Below are 15,091 nucleotides of genomic sequence, written 5' to 3' on the forward strand. Positions count from 1 at the left end.
GGCGAATTCCCCCTCTCTTGAGGGAGGTCAGTCGTAAGGCCTTCTACTGATTGGATGAGGCCCACCCACATTATGGAGAACAGTCTGCTTTACTCGAGTCCACTGATTTAAATGTTAAGCCAATCTTTAAAATACATTCACAGAGGGGCACCTGGGTGGCTCAGCTGATTGAACGTCCGACTCAGCTCAGGTCATGATCTCACAGTTTGTGAGTTCGAGCCCTGCGTCGGGCTCTGTGCTGACAGCTCAGAGCCTGGAGGCTGCTTCGGATTCTGTGTCTCCCTCTCTCTGCCCCTTCCCTACTCGTGCTCTGTCTGTTAAAAAATGTTAATAATTATATGTTAAAAAATAATAATGTTAAAATAAAATAAAATACATTCACAGAAACATCTAGAATATTTGACCAAATATATGGGTGCTATGGCCCAGCCAAGTTGACACATAAAATTAATTAACCATCACACTCCCCAACACCTGTCCCACCGAGGCCTTCTGGGGATCGCTGAGGATTCTGGCTCTCCCTCTCTTTCTCTCTGCCTCTCCCTTTCAGGCTGGGCTGACCCTGAAGCTCTCCCTTGCCCTGTTCTATCCAAAGAGGTCCAGGCACTTAAACTCCTCTTTCCCGGACCTTTCTTTTTCCAGCCAGGCAGTTCCCAATACTTTGGCAGCTCCCAGAATTCTATTCTCCTCAAGACCTCTAGATGGAATCAAGGGTTGTCGGCTGTGCAGGTGGCTCTCCCCGCCCCCTCTTCCTGCTCCTCCCTCCCCACTGCATCACTGCCAGCCCGGACCAGCAGGAAACAAGATGAGGATGAACCGGGATCAATTACCTTGCTTACTTTTCTTCTAGAGCTTAACACCGTGTGAAACAATAGTACTGTTCTACCTGCCTGTTGTTTGTCTCTCTCCTACGAAAATATAAGCTCCGGGCGGGCAGAGATCTCATCCCCAGAGCCCAGCCCAGCAACGGGCACAAAGAGCGTCTCAGAGTATTTGTTGATTGAATGCAAAACATTTACTAAACTTTTTTGTTCAACACATGCTATGCTTAAGTGTGGACTTAAGCTCCGCTAGTCAGCAATTTACGATCTCTGAGCATCTCCACACACGTGCCAAATAGCCTTCATTTCTCTCTGCCTGGGAACTAGACCCTGCCTTCTCTGAGCCGTGGATTCGCCTCCCCGCCTCTCTCCTGGAGTCCGCCCCCAGTTGAGCGTCCCAGGGCAAGGACTGCGTCCCCAGAGGCATAGGAGCTGAGTCAGTGAGAGATGCGTGGGGTCAAGTTGGAGGAAAGGGAGCAGGGCACCCAGGAGGAGGCAGGTGGCTGCTAGCTCTGTTCAGCCCGCGGATCCGTCCACACAGTCAGTTCCGGGGCGAAAGAGGCGAGGGGTGTGCTTTGGCGGCAGAGCTCCAACTTTGCACCCAGCTCTTCCTGAAACCCCTCCTGGCCCTGCCCCTGGGGACGCCTCAGGGCCACCTGGATCCGAAAGGCACCTGGATCGGAGGAAGCACCTTGAGCTTTCCCCCTCCCGGGACTCTGCGAGCCCAGGCCGCCGGGACCGCGGCCCGGCAGCGCCACCCGGTGGAAGGAGTCGCTCCGCCCGCGCTGGGAGTCGCCGGTCAAGCCGGAGACCCGGTGTGGGAGGGCAGTTTCTACCGCAGGTGACTTGGCCCTTGGCAATGCAGGAATCCCCGCGCGCCTCTAATCCTTACCAAGGCGGGACTCCGATTGATTCCGCTTTTTATTTCAAAAGTAATGTATATTTAATATGAAACACACTAGTAAACAAACAAAATCCCACCCATAGGGTTGCCAGATTAAAAAAAAAAAAGAAAAAAAAAAGGACATCCCGTTAAATTTGGATTTCGGATAAACAATGAATAATTGCGTGGGCCTTGCTTGTTCTAAAAATTTTCAATTTATCTGAAGTGCAAATTTAGCTGGATGTCCTTTTTTTTTATTTGCTAAACCTGGCACCTCTATATTCATAACCTAGTTACACTCTAGTCAACACATTGAAGTATATTTATACAGCTTTTTAAAATCCGTATATGTACATTTTTTTACCCAAAAAAGCAGAAAGAGGCTCATAAGGTAGACTGTTTTGCAACCTCATTTTTCCACTTAACAATATCCCATGAACGTTTTTTTAATAGCATCAAAGTTTCTCTTACAGCCTAGTTTTCCGTGCTGGCATAATATAAGACTCTGACATCTGGACGTAATTATAGTTTCCTGACCTTCTTCTTGTTTCCAAGGGCCCGACTGCCCTGGGCCTTCTCTGGTTTCCGGTACTCCACTACCAGGCTCGCTTTCCTCCGCCCTTGCTGCAGGTACCAGCCAGAATTCTGCAACCCAAGAAAGCAACAAGTGGGCCTTTCCTCAGAGAACCACTAAGGCCCGGGCTCAGGAATTAGACTGTGGGGTCAAAAGCCTCCCTGCCACTCCTCACTCAACAGCAGCAAGGCCTTGGACATGGCCTTTAACCTCTCGGCAACAGCCTCCTTGATTGCAAAGCGGGGCTGGTGATCATGGTAGGGTTACTGGGAAGATTAGCTTTCCACTTCCTCACCAGATGGCAGCCTCCACGTGGGCAAGAAACTTTCATGCCTATCGTGGCCACCATTATATTCTCATAGAATATACTTAATGCTTGCACATCACAGGCATTCAGGAAATGTATGCTGACCGGGGTACCTGCGTGGCTCAGTCAGTTGAGTATCCAACTCTTGACCTCAGCTCAGATCATGATCTCAGGGTTGTGAGTTCAAGCCCTGCACTGGGCTCCACAATGGGCGTGAGGCCTACTTAAAATACACACACACACACACACACACACACACACACACACACGTATATATATGTATATACCAAATGAGCAAATTTCAGATGCTTTTCCACAGGAGGAAAAAGTGTGACCACCCACTTTGAGGGAGATAGTACAATGCTATTAGGATCTGTTATAAGATAAACTGAGGCCTTTTAAGATTTTTGAGTCTATTTGAGCAAAACTCAACTCAGATTGGGAAGCACCAAACTGGAACTGGTTGGGAGCACTTCGCTGGTCAGAGCCATGGGAAAGACAAATAGAGAAAGTGTAGAAGCAAAGAAAGGAAATTCTTTGAGTGTAGCTTAAAGCCTCGTTGGCTGTCTGTGATTGGTTGTTCTTAGCATTTTGATTTCTTAATCCCGAGGCATTTACAGGCTTAGATTTTGGTTTGCCTCCACAGGCCTCCACAGCATTAGAGACACATGAGTCTAATGGCTTCCTTGTTGAATTAATTTAACAGATCTGACCTGTGTTGTAGCTACAGTTTCCTGAACAGCCAGATTAGCCTGCGTGGCCTCTCCCCACAATAAGACAGCTGCCACACTTCCAGCTCAAGTAATTCAGTCATCAGGTTTGTGAGCTCCTTCTGCGGCAGAAAAGGTAAGTCTGTCTAGTATGTGAATGGGCTTCAGGTTAGACAGACCGCACTTGAATCCTGGCTCTGCTACTTTCTGGCTATGTGGCTTTGTTTTTTTAATGCTTATTTATTTTTGAGGGAGGCAGAGTGAGCGCATGAGCAGGGGAGGGGCAGAGAGAGCCGGAGACACAGAATCGGAAGCAAGCTCCAGGCTCTGAGCTGTCGGCACAAAGCCCGATGAGGGGCTTGAACCCACAAACTGTGAGATCATGACCTGAGCCCAAGTCAGATGCTTAACTGACTGAGCCACCCGGGTGCCCCCTGGCTATGTGATTTTGTAGTAGTTTCTTACGGCTGCAAATTACCACACCTTAGCAGCTTAGAACAACACACATTTGCTGTCTTATAGTTTCTGTGGGTTGGAAGTCCCAACACGGGTCTCACTGGACTAAAATGCAGAAGTTGGCAGTGCTGTGTTCCTTCCTGGAAGCTCAAAGGAAAATCCATTTCTGCCATACACCGAACGCTTGTGTTCCCCCAAATTCACCTGTTGAAATCCCAACCACTGATGTGATGGTATTGGGGGTGGGGGATTTTTGGAGGTGACTTGATTAGGTCTTGAGGGTAGCCCTCTGGCCCACCCCTTCCACACAGCAAGTTGACGACTGTCTATGAACCAGGAAATGGGTTCTCACCAGACACGGAATGTGCTGGCGGCTCGATCTTGGACTTTCCAGCCTCCAAAAGTAGGAGAAATACATTTCTGTTGTTTATAAGCACCCCTGGACTATGATATTTTTGTTATAGCAGCCGAAGATGACTAAGACTGTTCTCTTGCCTTTTCCAGCTTCCGCATGCTGCCCACATTCCTTGGCACGTGGCCCCTCTCCTCCATCCTTAAAGCCAACGCTCTGGCATTCTTCTACAGTCACATCTTCCTCTGACTCATCCCCTCTCCTTCCCTTTTAGGACCTTTTAATTATATCAGGCCTACCTGGGTAATCCAAAATAACCTCCCTATTTTAAAGTGAGGGACTAGCAACCACAATTCCATCTGAAACTTTAATTCACTTTTACCAGGTAACCTAACAAAGTCACCGGTTGTAGGGATTAGAACACGGGCAACTTTGGGGGACCATTATGCTGCCTACCACAGACCTAGAGTAATTACATAACCTCCAAGAGTTCACTTCGTCATAAAGTTCCTAAAGTTCATAAAGGTGGCTGGAGCAGGGATTAAGGGTGGTGATTACATGAGTCATTTATCGCTGTGTAACAAGCTACCACAAAACTTAGCGGCATAAAACAATATTATCTCACCCCCTTCTGAGGGTCAGCTATCAGTGAGGAGGTTAGCTGGGTAGTCTAGTGTGGGTCTTTCACAAGGCTGCAGTCAAGGTATCAGCCAAGGGTCCACTCATCTGAAAGGTTGCCGAGGGCCGAAAGCTTCCAAGATGGCTCCCCGTGTGGCTGTTAGCAGGACGCCTCAGTGCCTCACCCGTGGACCCCTCCACAGGCTGTTTGAGTGTCCTCACAAGGTGGCAGCTGGCTCCCCTAGAAAAAGCAATCCGGGAGAGCCTAACAGAAGCCACAATGTCTTTTTACCTATTTAAAATAATTAAATGATTTTTCAAAATAAATAAGAATCACCCACATCACTCTATTTGGTCTATTTCAGGGGTTTCTAAGCATTATCAGCGGAATCCTTCCTCAAATGAAATGTCATAGGGCATCTCAATTTGGCAACCGGCCATAAAGGCAAGGGACCCCAATGAGTGCAAGGTGTGGGACCGTCTACACACCTCTCACACTTCAGTTTACAAACCTCTGATTCAACCTTTTATCTGAGCGGGAACTTCCTGACTTTTCAAAGTTAGAAATGAGAGCTTTTATGAGATTTGAAATAGTCAATCCTTTCTTCTCAATATCTTATTATGAAAATATTTTATTTTATAAATATTTTAGTCAGAAAACCCCCCACCTTAGGGAGCCTGAGTGGCTCAGTCGGTTAAGCATCCACCCCTTGATTTTGGCTCAGGTTACGATCTCACGGTTTGTGGGTTGAAGCCCCACATTGTGCTCTGCGCTGGCCGTGAGGAGCCTGCTTGAGATCCTCTCTCTCTCCCTCTCTCTTTGCCCCTCCCCTGCTCACATGCTCTATCTCCCTCTCTCTCTCAAATAAAAATTCTTTAAAAAGGAAAACGTCTTAAAGAAAAAAAAGGAAAGAAAATTGCCACCTTCAAAGGAAGGAAGGAAGGGTTAATCATTTGGTTAGAACAGAAATTTCCAACCTTTTCTCACTGTGCCCTTAAAACTGTACCCAGAAGGCTTTATAACCTGAGAGCCTAAAACAAGTGGAGGAAGGGGTTTTTTCCGGGTAATCTCCTCTCCCCCTTCCTCAACCAGCCTTCCCCTTCCCTCCCTATCTCCCCACCCTATATCAGTCAAGATTAGCCTCCAGAAGCCAGTAGGACAGACGGTTAGCCCCACCTCAGCCTCAGGATGCCATGGGACTCACTACGTCCTGGCAGGTACCTACAGTTTGCAGCCGTCCGGTCTGGGTTTAGATTCCAGACCTAACTCACTAGCTAGTTGAATTTCTCCAAGTTACTTAATCCCTCTGAACCTTGGTTTCTGCATCTATAACTTGGAGACAGTGCCCTATCCATTGCCGATTCACAGTAAAGATGACATGTTTATACCCAGCACATGGAAGGACCTCGGTCAATGGGGGCAATTATTACCAGAGGCAAAGGAGAGTCTGTTAAATGTCCCTCAATATCTTCTCACCCTTTCTTCCTTTTTGTAATAGAAGGGTGAACTGGGTGCCTGGCCACTCAAGCAGAGGCCACATCTCCCAGCCTTTCCTGCCACCAACATGGTCACGCAGCTAATTCTGGCCAATGGCATATGAGTAGAAATGATTCACCCAACTTTCTAATCATGCCCTAGAAAGGATGCTTCCTTCCTTTCCCTCCTGTCTTTGTATCTCTCACTGTCCGGGAGATGAAGGGTCCTGGGCCAGCTGTCCTAGAGGCAGGAAAGGAAGCCGCCTCTTGAAGGGACAGAGAGCCTCTCCACCACCTCTCGATCACTGAGCTCAATAGAAATAAATGTCATTTCTAAGCCAATATATCCTTGGATCTATTTGTTACATCAACTTAGATGAATCATGAAGGAGTTCAAAGTTGTTGAGGAGGAAACTTTTTCCCTCCTTCCCTTCTGGGTTCTTTAGGTGGTCTAGGAATTAAACTGACATGCAACAGATTCACAGGAGAAAAACATTTAATTCTGTACACACGGGAGCCCCATAAAAACATGAGACTCAAAGGCAGTCGGGCAATCGAGGCTTATGTGCCATCGTGAGCTAAGAAAAGGGACAGGGGCCCTGGGTCTCCAAAGGGGAGGAAGACACTTCACAGGACGATGAGAAGAGCAGACGTTTAGTAATCAGATGTTGAGCTCACCATGCGGGTAAGTCTATCAGATAAATTACCTCTGGTAATATCTCTCTTTCTGGGCCAGACCCCCATGTAAATTCTTTTAGGCAGTTAAGAGAGGTAAAAAGCTTTTCCTGAGTCTTTGAGTCTTGATTGCCTTCAGCTCAAAATAATCCACATGCCCAAGTAATGCATTTTGGGTCGTATATTCTGCCTCCCTTCAGAGTGTAAGCTCAGGAGTCTTAGAATCCACTTTTTAACACTAGCACATACAGCACCTGCCCTTAGTGCCACTTCCTGCCAGATCTCTCCCTCCCGGGGGGAAGAAAAAAAGCCCCAAGAAGGGCTGTTAGGGATGACTGGGCTCCGGCCTCATCCTCCTACTCTCTAAGGTCACACAGAGTCCTGCCACCTCCCTGCTCCTCTCTCCATGCTGTGTCTTCACTCTGCCCAGGGATGTGGCCTAGGTGGGACCCTTTGGCAGTGGCCCTTGAGTCTTAACCTTGCGCTGAAGGACAGTACTCCGTGTCAGACAGGTGAATGCAAAGGTCCTCTGACACCTCTGTCTGACTCTTTGAACTGATGTCGGGAAACACAACATTGGGCCCACCCCCCACCCCTGCAGCCCGGGGCTGCCTTTGCCCCCAGGCATGGGGGACAGAGCAGGAGAGCGAAGCACCCTACCCTCCTGACAGTTCAGTTCAACTCTAGCCCTTCCTAACTGGTACTCCCCAGTTCGGGACTTGATAAAAGAGGGTTTAGAAAGGGCGAGTCAAGTCCTGGCCCAGGTAAGGGCCTCCTCCCTCGCAGCGTGATCCAAATCCTAAGACTCCCGTGCTCAGCCATGCTGGCAGCCGAGAGCTGGGAGCCTGCTTCAGATTCTGTCTGTCTGTCTCTCTCTCTCTCTCTGACTGTCACCCACTCTCACTGTCTTCTCAATCTCAAAAATAAACATTAAAAAAAATTTTTTTTAAGATTCACACACTCAGGTTAACCTGTGCAATAGCAGACACCTGGGTGGCACGGCGACAGGTATGATGCGTCCTGGAAGAAACTCGCATCGATTTATAATACAGCGGCCCAGCACCCTAGGGAAGGGTCACCCATGAGTCCCTAATTCTGACCTTTTCCATTTGCTGAGGGGAAGGGAGGAGGCTGGAGAGGTTCTTACCAACACTGTCCAGGACCCCAACAATGTCCATCCTGCTTCCGCAAAGCTGCGGGGGTCTTCTGCCATTACCTGGTCTTCCCCAGTCCCCAGGCCTGAGGGGTCCTGCAGCTTTCGGCAGGATTCCAGCTGGGGTTTTCTGGTTGACAGGTTGCTTTTCAGAGTCTTTAACTTACATATTTTTAAAAATAATTCTAAACAACCTAAAAAAGCTCATTTAAACATTGTTTTCATTTAATTTTTTTTAATGTTTTATTCATTCTTGAGAGAGATTGAGACAGACCATGAGCAGGGGAGGAGCAGAGCGAGAGAGGGACACAGGATCCGAAGCAGGCTCCAGGCTCTCAGTCGTCAGCACAGAGCCCGACGCGGGGCTCAAACTCACAAGCTGCGAGATCATGACCTGAGCCGAAGTCGGACGCTCAAGCGACTGAGCCACCCAGGTGCCCCTCGTTGAATTCATTTTAGAGAGAGAGAGATCGTGCATGCCAGCAGGGGAGAGGGGCAGAGAGAGAGAAAGAGAGAATCTCAAGTAGGCTTCACGCTCAGCACAGAGCCTGAAGTGGAGCTTGATCCCACGACCCTGGGATTGTGACCTGAGCTGAAATCAAGAGTCGGACACTCAGGGGCGCCTTCAGCTCAGGTCATGATCTTCCTGGTCTATGGGTTCGAGCCCCATGTCGGGCTCTGTGCTGACAGCTCGGAGCCTGGAACCTGTTCCAGATTCTGTGTCTCCCTCTCTCTCTCTGCCCTTCCCCCAATCATTCCCTCTCTCTCTCTCTCTCTCTCTCTCTCTCTCTCTCTCAAAAATAAATAAAACGCTTTAAAAAAAATTTTTTTAAAGAGTCGGACGCTCACTGACTAAGCCACCCAAAGCTCATTTATTTAAAAAAAAAAAAAAAAAATCAGCAAAGGGAAAAATCTTCCCCACCATTGAACTCTAGTCACTGTGGCCACCTTGAGTGCCTTTGTCCCACCTCCCCAGGGCAGGGAAGGAGGTTTTATGCTTTTTGTTTTGGTTTTGCTAAAGATTTTTCTGGCACTTTGACGAGCCTCCGATACCCTGTAAGATACATATTGGTCTCTGCCTCCAGTTCCTGAAACCCTTGCGATGTCTTAAGTCATAAGGGCACTAAGAGCATTTTTTTTGTTCTAACATTTGGTCTATTGACCCTGTCCCTGACACTGAGCTCCTAAATCCCTTGGAATTTCCTAGGTAATAGGAGTGGCTTTTGTTCTAATGAAGTGACTCTGGGTAGGCTCCTGGAAGGAGGCAGGTCACCAGAAAGACCAAGTCATGATTAAAAGCTTGGGATTTCCAGATTTTTCACCTCCAGAGAGGGAAAGGGGCTAGAGACGGAGTTCATCATTGATCGTGCCTACATGAAATCCCAATAGGGTTGGGGTTTAGAGAACTTTCAGGTTGAGAAACACGTGGGAGTTCAGGGAGAGCGATGTGCCCCGAAGTGGCAGGGAGGCTCCGTGCCCCTTCCCACGTCCCTTGCCCTTCACATCCCTTCCCTCTGGATACTCATCTGTGTCTTTTATCAAATCCTTTTATAATAAACTGGTAAACATTGAGTAAACTGTTTTCCCGAGTTCTCTGAGCCATTCTAACAAATCAGTCACACCTGAGGAGGGGACAGTGGGAAACTCAGATTTCCAGCCAACTGGTCAGAAGCACAGGTAACAACTGGCAGCTGGAGGTGGGGACAGTCTCGTGGAATTAATCTATGGGATCTGATACCATCTCCAGGAAGATAGCGTCAGAATTTACTTAAATTGGGGCGCCTGGGTGGCTCAGCTCAGGTCACGATCTCAGGGTTGGCAAGTTCCAGCCCCACGTGGGGTTCACTGCTGTCAGCAAAAAGTCTGCTTTGGATCTTCTGTCTCCCTCTCTCTCTGCCCCTCCCCAACTCATGCGATCACGCTCCCTCTCTCTCTTTCAAAAGAAGTAAACGTTGAAAAAATTAAAAAAGAACTGAGTTAAATTGTAGGACTCCCAGCTGGTGCCACAGAATTGCTCAGTGTAGGGACAACAAAAACACAAAAACAAAAACATGTATTTGGTGACCAGAAGTGTCAGAACGTGGTTTGGTGTGAGTCGCGAAGGAGAAATACAGGGGGGAAAGGCTAGATTTTTCTAATACATACACATAGAAGACTGGATGGAAGCGGACCCCAAACCATCTCCTGCAGCCCCAGTAGTTCAGGCTTGGACCGGGACCCTGGCTCCCGGATCGTCCAGAGAGCAGCTGGGCCCAGCCACCGGAGGGCGCGCCTCCCAGGCTCAGCCATCTAGAACCAGCCTCTTTGCTCCTCACTGTTTTTCAAATATCCCAGATGCAGTGAGCACCCAGGTCCACTGCTTTTTAAATGTCCACCAGGTGCACAAAAAGCTGTTTTACTTGGAGGCTGGGGCATAATGGTGCATCCGCGAGGTAAAGGCTTTTGCCCTTTTGACACGGAAGTCACACGAAGTGACAGAGAAACTAAACGCAGCTGGCGTTAGAGCAGCCAGCAACAGCAATTTCCCTGTGTTGAAAGATTTCCAAAAAGTAGAGAGCGCAGGCCCTTGGTCAGGACAGGGAGAGGCAGGACCCCGGGGTATTGCGGCCTGCTCCAGGGAAGGGCAGCTTGTCCCGTGACCAACAGAGGCCCGGGCCCGGAGGGGCAAGAGAGCCGGACTGGACATGGAGCCTGGGGACGGGCCCTCCAGGGCCCCGCACGACGGGCCGGATGAGTCACAGCAGCCGGCTGCGGCCCAGCGCATCGAGGGCCGCCGCCTGATACCGCTGTTGGGCGAGCTTTGGAAGAGCGACCAGTGCTGCCTGACCCTGCAGGACATTCCGGAGCAGGCCCCTGCCAATCAGTGCTCCCGGCCCTCGTCCACCCGAGCCACAGCAACTGCGCCGCGCGGCGGCCCAAGCGCTCCGGCGACAGCTCGTGGAAGCCCGCCGACTGCCCCGCCGCCGAGCGCCAGCGCCCCACCCGGGAGAGGCCACGCCGCAGGTGCAAGACCGCAGACCCGTGCGAGCCCGTGACGGCTCGGGCTCTGGCCGGGACCTGTGGTTCCGAGGCGGTGGAGGAGCCGGCGCCGGGATGCCGGGAGCCTTGCCAGCCGCGGGAGGCGCCGGAGCCGGGCGCGCGGCTGCTCCTGGCGCTGTGCGGCCCGTCGGCCGCTGCGCTCCGACCTGCGGCGGCGGCGGCTGCTCCTGCAGCAGCTGCACGCGCGGGATCGCCAGCCGCTCGCCGCGCTCGTCGGAATCGTCGTGCAGCCGCGGCCCGAAGAGGAGGAAGAGGCGCGCCGCCCCACGGAGACCCTGCTTTGCAGCGCCCTCGCGCCGCGCCGCCCCACCGTGGAGGCGCACACGGCGGTGTTCAGCCCGAGCCGCCCCGACTGCAGCCTGGGCGTCCCGCGCGCCGGCAGCCCAGCCGAGCGCGGGGCTGCGTCCCCCTAGCGCATCGGGAGACCCAGACGGATGGTGAGGGGCCCGAAAGCGGGGGTGTGGGAAACCGCAAGGACGGAGGGAGTGTGCCGTGCTGGTCCAGTGTGGTGGGCAAGTCCCCGATGTCACGGCCCCTCTCCTCGTGGCCCTACCTGCACCACTCTGGGTGCAGATTGATTAGATTTGTCACCCCAGGTGTGCTCACGGGGCGATCTCCGGTCAAAAATGTTCGAATTTATTTAATTTGTAGAGTTACACTTGCACCCACCCACCCGACCGACCCCTTGCCCCCTTGCCCCCTTGCCCCGTACTCCAAATCACACTTTTTTGCAAGGTACAGGTTTGGGAGTTTGTAGGACCTGGGCCCACACCTTCCTCTTCACATCCACTTATTTTTTGCTTGGTTCTGTGGGCTTCTCCTCCAAAGAAATCACAGTTTACGGTAAAAACTGCCTACTGTGAACCAGGCACTGTACTAAGGGCTTTTTGCGTCTTAGGCTCGCAATTGTGTTCCGGAAGAGGTGCTATGTCAGAGTAGCTGGCCGACTGCGCGATTCTTATTCAGCCCTTGAGAGCTTTCCTATCAAGGAATCCAGGCCTGTGGGCCCAGAGGGTCAATCTGCGGGTCTAGGGCCCTGGACAGGGGGCTCAGAAATGAGCACCAAGTGCCTTCTGTCTCTGAAGTCCCCTCCAGAGGCAGCAGCAGGGAAGAAAGAAGTGCTCTGGGCAAGGTGGTCCAATGTCCAGTTGTTCAAGGCTCTGCCACCCTCCCACTTGGTGACCAGAGCAAGCTGTCTCCTCTGAGGACGAGTTGCCCTCCTGACATGTGGGGGCCAAGGGTCAGTTGGTGTCCGAGGTCTCATCCAACTCTACGACACTAGCTTCAGGACAAATATTGACACGCTTGCTCTCGTGCCCTGGACACAGCCAGAGGGCCAGGATCACTGGGTGTGGATTTTAACACCCTCGGAACTGTATCCTGACTGCCTGACCTCGCATCCCCCATAGACTCCATCTTTCTCACTTTCCTGAATAGTCCATGAGGTTGCCCCATGGCTGCCATGTCCGGGAGGAGAGCTCAGACTGTTGGGTGGTCCTCAGCCAAGGCCAGAAAGCCCCAGTCCATCCTTGAAAAGAACCCCATGGTGATGCAGTCTGTGAGTGCCTTGTCCCCCATCGTCCATGCCCACCCTGCTTGCAATGATTTCCTGCTTTCTTCTTCCTCCTACCGTCGCCTTCAAGCAGCTTGTGTTGAGTTTCTTCTCTGGTCTTTGGCCCTCCAGGGCATTCACTGCCTGTGAGCAGGGACCACGTGAAAAGACAGGAGAAACGTCATCCTAACTCCACGCAGTATATGAATGATCTGGGGCTTGGAAAGGGAGGGGTCACTTCCAGGTAGGGATCTCGAGAAAGGCTGTAGGAGGAGAGGGGTCCACTTGGGATGGATCTGGAAGATGGGAGAGAAAGGGAGAGAGGTCTGATGGAGGGGAAGGGCTTTCATACATGCAGGGAAGCAGGCCTCCACGCTCGTGGCTGCCAAGGGCTGGACAAGGTCAATGAGCCTGGGACACTGGTCTGTGACTGTGTTCTAGAGGAGTCAGACTCCCTGCCAGGACCTTGTGCTCCAGCCAGAAGGCAGAGGGGGCCACGGAAGACCTTCTAGCAAAGTCCTGCAATGCCATTCTTCCTCGTCCCTCTGGGCCAGCCTCAGTCTACAGGCACTGTCTCCCTGCTTCTTGCTTAAAGAACGCACCAGTATTTTCTCGCGCCGTAAACCTCTCACTCCTCTGTTTCCTCCATCACTCTCCCCGGGAACAGGGACTTCTTTTCTGTGCCACTTGGCCCCTCGGCATGACATGGCACGTTTCTTTCATCTACCAGGAAATACTACCCACATGAGTTTGCCTTATCTAATTCATTTAAACCAGTGGTTCTCAACCAGGGGCAATTTTCACACACACACGCACACACCGGAGACATTTAGCATTGTCTGTAGACATTTTGGTGGCCACAACTTGGGGCGTGGGGGGGGGGCAGGGGGACATGCTACTGGCATCTCTTGGCAGAGGCCAAGGATGCTGCTAAACTTCTCCAACACACAGGAGAATTATCTGAGCCAAAATATCAGTAGGGCTGAGGTTGAGAAACCCCGGGTTAAGCCAGGTGGAAACCCCAGGCAAAAGCCCACTGGTGTCTGAAAATTGAATACTGCAGAGATGAATGCCTTAGGAGTTCTTGACCTGTCTGCTTTATCTGGACGGGGTCCCTGACCCGGGTTTCCAGTCTCTGACTCTAAGTTGAATCCCCCAGAGGGATCCATCGCTCTTGACTTCAGGGAATTACTCACCTGCTCCCTGAACCTCCTCATGCGAAGGGTCAACCAAGTTCGATGCAACTTTATCGATCTGAGCCATCTTCCACTTCTAATCCCTGGTGCCTTTTTTTTTTTTTCTTCTTCTTCAATCTTCTCAAGACCTTTTTTAGTTCATTAACTTTAAGGCCTATATAATGATCCGATTCCCTATTGCCTTCTGAAATCATGAGAGAGCTCTGAATGAGAATTTGGCCTTGTCGGATGCTTCCAACCAGCTGTGTCACCTTGGAAGGTGATTTAACGTCTCTAAACCTCAGTTTCTCTTCCTTCAGTTCTTTTCAGGCTCTAGAATCCCTAAACTACTTTCTGTCATTTCATATTTCATATTGGCTCTGGCCTTGCGTGGAGGTGCCTTCTGGCTATGTCTGCCCTTAACCTTGTCCTGGAGCAAAGGCTTCACCCCCTAGGAACATGCAGTTAACAGCTGAATATGCACCCACCTGGTGATGCATCGGTAGTGGAGAGAGGGTCTTCTAATCTGAACACATCCCGTGTTGCAGTCAGTGTGACGTTTCAGGTTGTCTTTTAAAAATGCTTTATCCGCGTCCATCCTAAAAGGAAAATCATATTTTTACCTTCAGGAAAGATTCAGAGTCCCCTGATTGACCCGACGACTTTGGGGTTTAGGAGGTAGTCAGTTGTTGCCAGCGTAATGAGTTCGAACAAAGCTGGTATGTTTTCAGGGGAACGTCTTTCACCATAACTAAGGGTTCTTATTACAGCTGGGGATCCCCTGCCCCTTCCCACAGGAGGGGGGGCAGGTTTGGGAAGAAAGGAGAAGCTACTTTAAGAGAACCTGAGTGGGCAGGGGGGAGGGGGGGACAGCTGATCCACGGACTCCCCAGTTTTCGGTAAAGTTACCTAAAACTCCCAGAGCACGTGGTGAAATCGTTTGGTTTTGGTATGTGGAAACCGGTGACAGAGCTGAGCGTCACATGAGCTTCACAGCCAGGGTGCCTCCGAGCGAAACAGAAAGCGCACGGGGACCCACGAACACACCAGCGGGGAGGGGCCTGAAGGAGGCGCTCAGGTAGCAGAACCGTGGGGGTCCAGGTTGTCACAGGCCCTGTGGCCAGGCGGAACTAGGTGCTGGAGGGCCCAGCGGGTGCCTTCTGCCCATCCCAGTAACTGGGGAGGAGGGAGGGCAGCAGGCTAGTGTGGGCAGAGGACGCTGTCCGCAGAGCCCTGCCACGGCAGCCCCCCCGGCTTTTGTGACCTCACAGGAGGGCTGTAGGTGACTGTTCTCTGCGGG

The 15,091-nt window shown here is 51.2% G+C and overlaps 1 long non-coding RNA gene across 2 annotated transcripts; it reads right to left on the bottom strand.

Annotated features, from left to right (window-relative positions):
* Nucleotides 1-11,757: 11,757 nt before the first annotated feature.
* Nucleotides 11,758-15,024, bottom strand: LOC122241047. Of its 2 annotated transcripts, XR_006220979.1 has the most exons (4): nucleotides 14,701-15,024; nucleotides 14,280-14,390; nucleotides 13,813-13,996; nucleotides 11,758-12,912 (listed from the first exon to the last, which is right to left on the bottom strand). It is a non-coding gene; the product is annotated as an uncharacterized LOC122241047 (long non-coding RNA). The 2 variants fall into 2 exon arrangements; XR_006220980.1 differs by having other exon boundaries at nucleotides 13,813-14,390.
* Between the last annotated feature and the right edge of the window lie 67 nt (nucleotides 15,025-15,091).

The sequence above is a fragment of the Panthera tigris genome, chromosome C1 (genome assembly GCF_018350195.1).
Source record: "Panthera tigris isolate Pti1 chromosome C1, P.tigris_Pti1_mat1.1, whole genome shotgun sequence".
Classification (NCBI taxonomy): Eukaryota; Metazoa; Chordata; class Mammalia; order Carnivora; family Felidae; genus Panthera; species Panthera tigris.